The sequence below is a fragment of the Drosophila subpulchrella genome, chromosome 3R (assembly GCF_014743375.2).
Source record: "Drosophila subpulchrella strain 33 F10 #4 breed RU33 chromosome 3R, RU_Dsub_v1.1 Primary Assembly, whole genome shotgun sequence".
In the NCBI taxonomy this organism is placed as follows: Eukaryota; Metazoa; Arthropoda; class Insecta; order Diptera; family Drosophilidae; genus Drosophila; species Drosophila subpulchrella.
The window spans coordinates 17,261,551-17,271,924 of record NC_050609.1 but is presented as its reverse complement, the minus strand read 5'-3'; positions in this window follow the sequence as shown (position 1 = coordinate 17,271,924).

The following is a 10,374-nucleotide window of genomic DNA, read 5'->3' as shown; positions in this document are numbered from 1 at the left end:
GTTAGAATCTTACAATATTTGGTATTTTATTTTCTTAAAAACTATTAAAGTTATATTAATAATGTATTTTCCATTATATATTAAAATCTTTTTCCCTGATACTGGGTCAGTAAACCTGAATGTTTCTATCAACATGGTATTTTTTCACTCTTTATTTATTTGTAAATATTTTTGGTTAAAAAAAACCCCCTACTACGGCTCAGTGTACCTGGCTTAATCATGCTCTGCTACCCACAAACAAGTCAACGCACACTATTACCGATTTGGCCAATTGACCAATACAAGCAGCGAAGCGATCATTTTGTAGACGCCTCTTTGCACACCAGCAGCAGCTGAGCACTCACACACACAGCTGCCCACTCTTGCCGGTTTTGGTTGCCCACTCAGCTGTAAATCTATTCAAATTAGCCATAAATCAATTAAGGCCGATAAATACTATAATAAAACAATCCAAACTTGACTCGCATGGGGGAAACACAGATGTAATCTGTGAATATTTTACATAATTTCTGGTTAACTTGGAGCTTAGTCAGCTCTGCCTTTTCGTAGGCCAACTTTAAGATGCGCTGGCAACTCTGCTCATTTATTTGGCTAACACATACTTGACTTTGTGTGACGGTATTGAGCTGCTTGTTGATTGGTTGCCTGTGGCTATGCTCGTTTAAAAACTATTTACAATTTTTTTCCCTCTTTCGTTTTGCTTTGGTTCGACTTTCGTAGTTTGTGGTCAACACAAAAGGCGGCTTAAACTGTGCGGGCCAATCGCAATCTGATTTAAGCCGATTTTTCTTTATTTCTCATTTTTTATGTGCGTGTGTGCGAGAGTATCGGTGGGACTTAGTCGTAGACTTTTCCGGCTTAATTGCATTCGATTAGCTAAATGACTTTGGGCTGGGGTTCCAATGTGGAAATGGAGATTGATTATAATTGTGGAAAATGTGGAACATTTTTATCACGATGGGTGAAAGCAACTGATGGGGATTGGAAAGATTATCTTTTTAAGTAGCTATCAGTTGGTTTTAAATAATAAAACCATCACAGAATAAATATTTAACATAAATATATATTATTCCTAAAAATTAAATAATTAAAATTATAAATGTATTCGAAAGGGAAGATCTTCAGTTTGAGATATAGAAAATAGCTACTTTCAAAAGGATAATGTTATGCGTAATTTCACGTAAGATGATATAAAATCTACTTAACTTCTTGATTTATTTTATATACTTCTTTAATGTATTGGTCTGGCCCAAATAGTCGAATAAATCACGACTTTTGAAAACAGTGGCAGACATACTTAACATCAAATTGCTGTCAATGACTTGGGGACAGGACTCGTGTCTTTCTTTTTTGCTTTTCTTACCTGGTGGCTTAGAATTTCAGCTATGGAACATGAGAGGAAATTACCATTTAACCAACCGAAGCATAAACAAGTCGTGCGTTATATGCAATGAATATTCGATTAGCCAAAAGAGTTTCAGTCCAATCGATTTGTAGAGGTGTAAGACAGCAAGGGTCCAACAATTGAATACAAATTATTATATTAATTGCCAACGCTCCCGAATTGGGAACAGTATATTGACGTTTTTGCATATTTTATTGCCTTAATTTGATCATTACTTTAAATGGTAAATATTATGGCGTTGGAAAAAGAACCTGAATTTAATGTTGGAAAATTCGGAATTCTTAAATGACTTACGGATACGGATATTTTTATACCCTTGCAGAGGGTATATTGATTTCAGTCAGAAGTTTGCAACGCAGTGAAGGAGACGTTTCCGACCCCATAAAGTATATATATTCTTGATCAGCATGACTAGACGAGTCGATCTAGCCATGTCCGTCTGTCCGTCGGTCCGTCCGTTTCTACGCAAACTAGTCTCTCAGTTTTAAAGCTATCGGGCTGAAACTTTCCCAAAAGTCTTATATTTTTTGCAGGTAGTATATAAGTCGGAACCAGCCGGATCGGACAACTATATCTTATAGCTCCCATAGGAATAATCGGACAAAAAAATGAAACAAAATTATATCTTTGGTGTTTTTTAGAATATAAACTCCTAAGCTTGGAAATAACAATTTTTAAATAATTTTGAATTTTGAATTAAATTTTATCGAAATCGGACGACTATATCATATAGCTGCCATAGGAACGATCGGAAAATTGGTAGGAAAATAATATGAAACAAATTATAGCTTCGGTGTTTTTTAACATATAACCTCTTACGCTTGGAAATAACATTTTTTAATTAGTTCTGAATTTCGAATTTAATTTTATCAAAATCGGAAGACTATATCATATAGCTGCCATAGGAACGATCGGAAAATTGGTAGGAAAATAATATGAAACAAATTATAGCTTCGGTGTTTTTTGACATATTATCTTATACTATTGGGAATATCATTTTTTGTGTTTTTAAATTTAATAATTATAGCTGCAAGGGTATATAAGCTTCGGCTTGCCGAAGCTAACTTCCTTTCTTGTTATTAAATACATTAAATGGTATTCATCTAATGACATTAACTTTTAAATATTTAAATTAAATAAATATCGGTCATAATTTTTTGTGTAAGAGATGTTATTTTCTTGATTAGTTAAATAACTAATAACAAAAATTAAATTAAAAAAGTTTACTACATTTTTCAGAATGGAAATAAACTTGTAAAGGCAATATAAATTAATCTTATTTGTATTTTAATGATGATCATAACTTTAATACAAACAAATATTTCAAAAATCTCTGTGGGAATTTAAAGCAAGATTGTACATATTCCCATAAAATACAAAAGATATTTTAACAGCCCTACTAACCATCAATGATGAGTCATTTGCCATTGGGTTAACCATATATCAATTCCTAGTTTAGACCTTCGGTACGCTCTTTGAACTCTTTGGGTCGCGTGGCTCAGGGACGAGTCATTCAGTTGCACTTTTGGTGACTCAAACACGTCGGGACTATCGGAAGACAGCTTGAATATTAACTAGGGGAAAAGGTAACAGAATGTTCTATCCCGCATGGAAATGTTTTGGGTCAGACACTCGACACTCGGCGGAAGTCAGGCAGTCAGTCAGTCAGGCACGCGCTGCTTTCGGGGCTTTTGATTTAACCGATCGGTACTAGATGTGACCATATAATTGCTGGAAGTAGCGGTAATGTAGGAAAAGTACTCTTTCCTAGAACCCTTGGAAAAAGGAAACGGTTCTAATACAACATCACATAAATATTATATGCATAATAACATTTACGTATATTTATTTTATAAGTTTAAATGTATTTAGTGCCTATTTAAATTATTTTGATTCGGTATAATAGAATTATATACTTCTAACTTAGATTAAATTATGATAACTATATTCTAGTAATTTTTTGTGGATATTGAATATTGTCGGTAAAATACTTTTGAAAATACATAATGTTAATAAAAACAGGATTGTCCGCTACATTTTATCTCTTCTCGACTGCTGCTCCACTTTGCCTGAATTCCATTAGAGCCTTCCCATGTTTTTCCTTATTATTTTGGCCCAGAGCAGTCCCACGCCTATAAAACGTAAGCGAGACCCCAGCACGAGTCAAATGTCGTATTTCATTAGACTCAACTCATGTTAACGCAGCGGTGTCTTGGGTCCTCTGAAAACCCCCACAGCCGATTCGGATTTCGAAACCAATATCCCAGGCCAGCGCCAATAGAATTGTAAACACATTGGGCCGATGCGCCCACAAGAAAATAAAAGAAAAAGGAGCGCGAAGCGGGAAAATTCAGAATTGAATTACATGAAAATGCTCGATGCGTTTGCGGAAAGGAAATCGTACAAACTGGTCATGAAAAATGCATCACTTGAACAGGGCGCAGACCATAAAACGTTTGCAGCCAGACGACGACGGCGGCGACGACAACTTGGCCAGAACTTTGCCAAGAACTTGGTATAAACTTGGCCTTTTTGTGGCTTTGCCTAGGAGACGACGACTGAGAGACTGATCCTGTTCCCGGCCGGGTGATGAAAATGTACGACTTTGGCTCGAGGCGCTAAGTGAGCGAACAGAAAATATTTCACTTTTTATGGCGATGCGGATGGGTTAGGGTATATTTGGCTTTTGGGGGTGATTCCTGGCTTTATGGGAAAAATTGGCCAACACCAGATACTATTGTCTTAAAGTTGATTTTGTTTTATTTTTGAGGGGCACACATTTTATTTATAGTTTCTATTCTAATTTATTCTAAGTAGACTAAGGGCATAATAAATAAATTTACATTAAATGTACTTCAAACAAGTTATATTTTATAACTTTTCAAGCTATTTAATTTTGGTAATTGGATTTTTTATGTTTCCAAGCAACATTTGGTTATAACTTCTTAGTTTTGTTACTGAGGACTTTGTGCAACTAGATTTAATTTTTAATTAAAAGACATTTTCCTAGATATAATTTTTAAACTGCTAGTCCTGCAAGTATAGAGTATCTTGTGTTCAACTTGACCTTCTGCCATACCATTCCTCTTATTTAGTTACAGTTCCACACACACCCAAAGAGAGCGAGAACGAGATACCCTAGCAGACGCCCCGGGGTCGCCTGGATGTTGGGACTTGGCCAAGACAATCCTCAAATCCTCAATCCTCTGAGCCTGGCTTTCAACGATGACGATCGACCAAAACGACGATGGTGGTGACGACGACCAGCCGTCTAGGTGGTGCTAGCCTCTTGCCCTGGTGGTTCTGGTGGTGCTGGCCCCGGCCCACTCTGAAATCAATCGATTCGACATTATTATTAATTTTTCATAACTTCTGCGGCGGCCAGCGCCTGGCGGCCCTCTGTGTGCATTATGGCGCCCTGAAACCCCAGCTCCACGGCCATGTGAAACTAATCTATTTGTGCGGCAAAAGGGCCGCCTGCCTAGTCGCACTGCGGTCGAGGGGCTCATCCGCATCCTCGAGAAGCGGTTAGTGCACTCAGAAAAATAAGTAGATTTGTATATTAACTAAATTCTTAAATATATAAGACTTTCTCTTGTTCTTGAGAATATTTTTATAGCACTTAAGCACAAAGAATCCCACCTACAAAATTATTTATAAAATATTTTATATTTTTAGATAATGGTCTTAGGACTTGATTTTAATTCCTTATAACTCAAACTTTGTTTTAAAATAAATAGACTTTGATTGATAGTTTTTGCTTCGTATATGAAATTGAAGAGCACCTTTTCTCAAATTGAAAATAAAATAAGTTTTACTTTTCTTAATATGGGGTATTTCTCCAAATTTTGTACTTAAATTAAGTACATCCTCAAATTGAGAATACAAATGCTCATTTTGAGAACGCCATAATTTTCTCTGTGTACTAATAAAATATTGTAAATTTAATTTCCATTTTAAAATATGTTATGAAACCTTACTTTATAGCCTAAAATATTTATATATAAAATTCAATTTGACAATTTTGCTTTAACATTTTTATTCTGTAAAATATGCTTATAATATTTTTTAAAATTAAATAATATTGTAACCACCCTAAAAATATATCCTATCATAAAACCCTCAATCAATACATTTTTCAATGCCTTTAATCACCTAGTAATTTATCCCAGTGTAGCCAGGGGCAGCCTCTGCGGACTGCAAAGCGTGTTATCTGCTATCGCTGCGCTTTGATCTTTCACCGCTTCTGCTTTGCATAATAAATTCGCTATCGATGAAAACTAACTTGCAACCCGATGCGCAGGGCCGGGATTTCCCGGGCAATTTGTTTGCCTTTTGGCCATCGGCCGTTTAATTCGATTGCCAGCGCGATTTCGGCTTCGCCTTAACCATTTTATTACAATAGCATAATTTTTTACTATGCTTAATGAGTTCTGCTTTGATTAGTTTTTCACATTGTTGTTGCCTGGGAGATCTCCTGTGCCTCCTTCTTATTTTTTGATCCCGCCCTCCTTCGAACTTCGCTGGCGGCAAAATTGATGTTTGTTGGGTGTTCGAACACGGCTGGATACTCGCTTTTAGCCAGCGCAAAGAGCCAGTCTAATGACTTCAGCTGGTCTCAGATTTCATGTTGTTAGCATTACTTATTGAAATGTTTTAATTTAGCAATTGACTTTTATACGGCCCGGCGGCAAGCGGCAATCATGTGGCGGTATTGATCTGATAATTAGAATTTAACAAGGTGATTGCGCTTGCCTACGAATATAATATATTCGACAAACGGTTTAGTCTAGACTGCTGTTCCTTAATTTATGTTTTATAAATTGTATGGTTAAGGGCAAACAAACACTTTTAACTATCATATTTAAATCATGCTAATTTTTCTGGGATTTTAAGAACAGTTCTTAGCAGAAGAAAAATTGCAAACTAAGTATAATTTGTATTAAAAGACACTCTTTGATTTGAAGGCATTTGAAATTATTTATTGCTGCTATAGGGTTTCTTTTAAAATTTTAAATTTCCCGCCCAGAACTGCTTACCAACAAAAGAAGTGGTGTCTGAAAAGCTTTATGTCTCAAAGCTCTCGACGAAATTACGAGTATAAGCAGGTTACCATCGAAAGCTATAAAACGAACTGCTTCAAAGACTGCTTGGGCCCGCGAATTTTAAAATAAAATACCAAAATATATTTAAAGATTACAGCTTATTATATATATTTAACATAGAATTTGGAATCACTTACGTAATTTACTTTTCATTTTTTTTATTATTATTATTATTATTTTTTATTTCGATTTTACATTACCTATTCTAAATTTTTATATTTCTTATAAAAGGTGAGACTAACAAGTCGTTCCGCAGCAACTTTGTTAAAAAGCGGTTTTAATTTTTCTATTTATAGCTTTCTCTGACGCATTTGCGGCTTTATGCGATCTTGTATAAATAAATTCATAATAAAGTTATAAGGCAGTGTTCAACAAATTTGGATTCAAAGTTAGTCATCACAGTCTTACCTCAGCTAAGAATTATTTTCGTTTTTTTTTTAATATAAGCATTTTACTATAAAATAAATAAATACATATAAAGAATATAATTCCCGGCTCCCGGTTAAGCATTGTATTTTTAATTACAGAAAATTCTTTTGTGATTATAGCTTGGCAAATTTGAGTTCGACAGGGCGAAAAATATGAATGAAAATATATTGAGATAATTCTGAAAAACCTGTTTTGTTGTCAGGTGTTCTGGAGCAGGTGCGTACTTTGTTTCCCATTGGCGAAACGCTATCAAATTGTCGGTATCAGCGAGTATTATATGTATTTTTGTAGGTTGATCCACTGGGGGCCATCGGCTTTGGCCCTCACGCATTGTGTCTCAGCATATTGCCACCCATAACAAGGCGCGTGGAGGCTTTTACATATATTATTCCCCATTTCCCACCCTGCATTCAGAACGGCTACATATAATGCAAATATTTGTATGCAAATTAACTCGGATACATATTTTTGGCTGGTTTTCGCGGTCATATCGAAGAGGCCTTGACATTGGGCATGTGTGAGCGGAAACAACACAAGTCAACTACGGAGGAAAAAGAATAATTACAAAAGTCACAAGAGAAAACTTGGGTCCGAAATAGCAACAGAAAAATACCCTTTCTAGGTTATAAAAATAAAATATTTTATGAAAAAATATATTGTATTAAGATGCTTCTGCAAATTATTTTGATTAAAAATTATTAAGCCAAGAATTTATTTCTACCAATTATTTAATATGAAAATATTGATCCTAAGAATATTATTTTTAAACCTTTAAGATATTTAGAGTACCCTCTTATAGAGTATATAAAATCTGACACACGCCGGGAAAAAAAACCGGCAAGAAAATAAAAAACGAGTACCACAAGTACCGAGCGGTCGGCGCATGTTACTGTTATTGTTATTGTTACCCACACACTCGCACTGGACACGCTTGTACACTCACACACTCGCGGTCAAGGCATTTGCAAATTCGATTCTCCGATATTCCTAAAAATAAAACATCTCCCTGCTGACCGCCGTATCAACTGATAACCGCTTTTCTGCCGAGTAATGGTGTTCCTCAGAAATTCCGATACGAAAACAAAACAAATACGTATTATTTTTGGCCAGCACGATCGCCTTACACTAAACAAAAAGTGGTGACAAATAAATGTGTTAGCGTAACGATTATCAACCGCAGAATCGAATTTCAGTCTGTGGTTATGGTTTATTTTGAAAACGATATTGGTGTTGTATGTAGAGTAAGTAGGTGCCAAGAAATTAGTACAGGGATGCTTCAATGCGTATAAAAACGATTACTAAATGGGACTTCAACAATTTTGATATTTTAAAAGAATTTGTTTTGATAGAATTTTGATCTGGGGATCTCTGGGAATCATACTCTTAGTTTTTTTCTTTAATAGGACTCACAAAATATTTTTTATATTTCCGGTTATAAATTCAAAATGAAATGTCATAACATTTTGACACAGTTTATTTATACGAAATAGCTCAAGGAACATAAATAATATATATTTAGACATTTAACATTTCTTAATCATGGCATCTAAATTGTAGGAACCAATCTTAAAAACAATTTCCAAAATTAGAAGTGAAAGCCTTAGCTGATAAGGACATCCCAAATTTTACTATAGTTAAGAACCTTCATAATCTCGCCTCTGAATGGGCCTTGTTTTGAATGCTTAGATTATTTTGGTACAGGTTATTTTCGTCTCTGGCTAATCTGAGGAAGTGCCGTGTGACCGACGCGTGTTCTGGGGCTAAATTTGGCATTAGATTTGATTACGCACTCCCGTTTTATGGGCGGCTCGATAGGGTGGACAGCCCCGTGTTACGATTGCGTTTATGGAGGAACTCTTGCATTGACGCAAAAGCGACGCCACGCCCCTTCGCTCTGGGGCAATTAAATGACACTTTGGCCCACGAGAAAGGGGCGTGGTGGGTGGGAAAAATTGGGGGCGGGTGAAAATGCAAATGGCCAGACATGTGCGTGTTGCCTTTATGGTCTGGTTTCTTTTGTTTTACGCGGCGTACACGTGTCGGCAATTGAAATAGAAAAGCGACTCTGGCCCAGACACCCACGAGCCCATTAAATTCACACATAAAGAACATCGTTGGAACCCGAAGGGGTAAGAACTTCCATCGAGCGCCGCCTCATGTGTTATGCTAATTTCTCTTTTATTGTTCGCTGCTCGCATTTGCTGCCATTTTCGTCGGCAGCAGACGATTAAAGCCAAACAGGAAATCAGCCATCGCCATCCCCGTTTACCGTTGGTGTCGCAGGCAGCGGAAAGCAAAAGCAAAAGCCAAAGGCCATTGAATTGCCTTTTCATTACGACAAACGGCGAGAAAGGCCGGGCGAAAGTATATCTTCTGAGACAGTGGGTCCTCGAGCGAACAAGGGTAATATCTACACAATTATTCAGTAGGCCCTCGAGAAGCCAAATACTTGCTGATGCAATACTTTGCGTCAAAATATCATAATGCTCTTGAGTTTAACGACAACTACCCCTAGTCCCACTAACTGTAAAAAGAAATATTATAAAAAGTAAAGCAGTCTTAAAACAAAAAAAAACAAATGAAAGAATTAAGATTTTTTAATTTTTGTGTTGCTTTTTAGCTGCAATAACAATTTATTTTTTTATGAAACATATATTCTAATACGTTTTTTTTTAAAGGAACTCTTACAAAAAATATTCGTTTTTTAACACAGAACTAAAATATTTTCTGATTTTAAATAAAATTTGTCATTGTAATAACATGCTCATATAATATTTTAAATTTAAATTATAAAACATTAGGAATTTAACCATAAATAAAATGCTTTTCAGTCTTTAACATAGGCTTGCTTTGTTCCTATAGGATCTTATTTTTTATGGAAACCTCAACCATACGCAACTAGATATACTTTTCTTAAAAGAAAATTAATTCACTGATTTAAAGCCAACATCCTACTTTAAAGACTTAATTCTAAAAGATTTTTAAAATAAATAAATTAAGCACAACTATCTAACAACATACTATGTTATCTGAGGTAGTATTGCGTATATAAATTTTTAAGTGGTTCTTACAACTCAAAGTATACATTATACATTTTCTATGAGTTATAGTTGAAGAATTTCCCCTGTATCTACATATACAGTGGTCGGCATAAGTATTTTGACAAAATAAAAGTTAAGTATACTCATAACTTGAATTTACTTCTTGTAAACTATAGGCATCAATGGAAAGGTAATTTCAATGCCGTTTGAATGATACAATACATTTCTTTACCCATTCAGTACTTATTGAAAAGGACGAATTTGTGTAAATCAACTTTGAAATTTAAAAAAAAAACTTTTTTCCTCGTCTTGAAAACTTAAATTTTTTGATGCAAAAAGTTTCTTCAAACAAAAATAATAGTAACTGCAAAAAGAATTTTTCAAATATCATTTT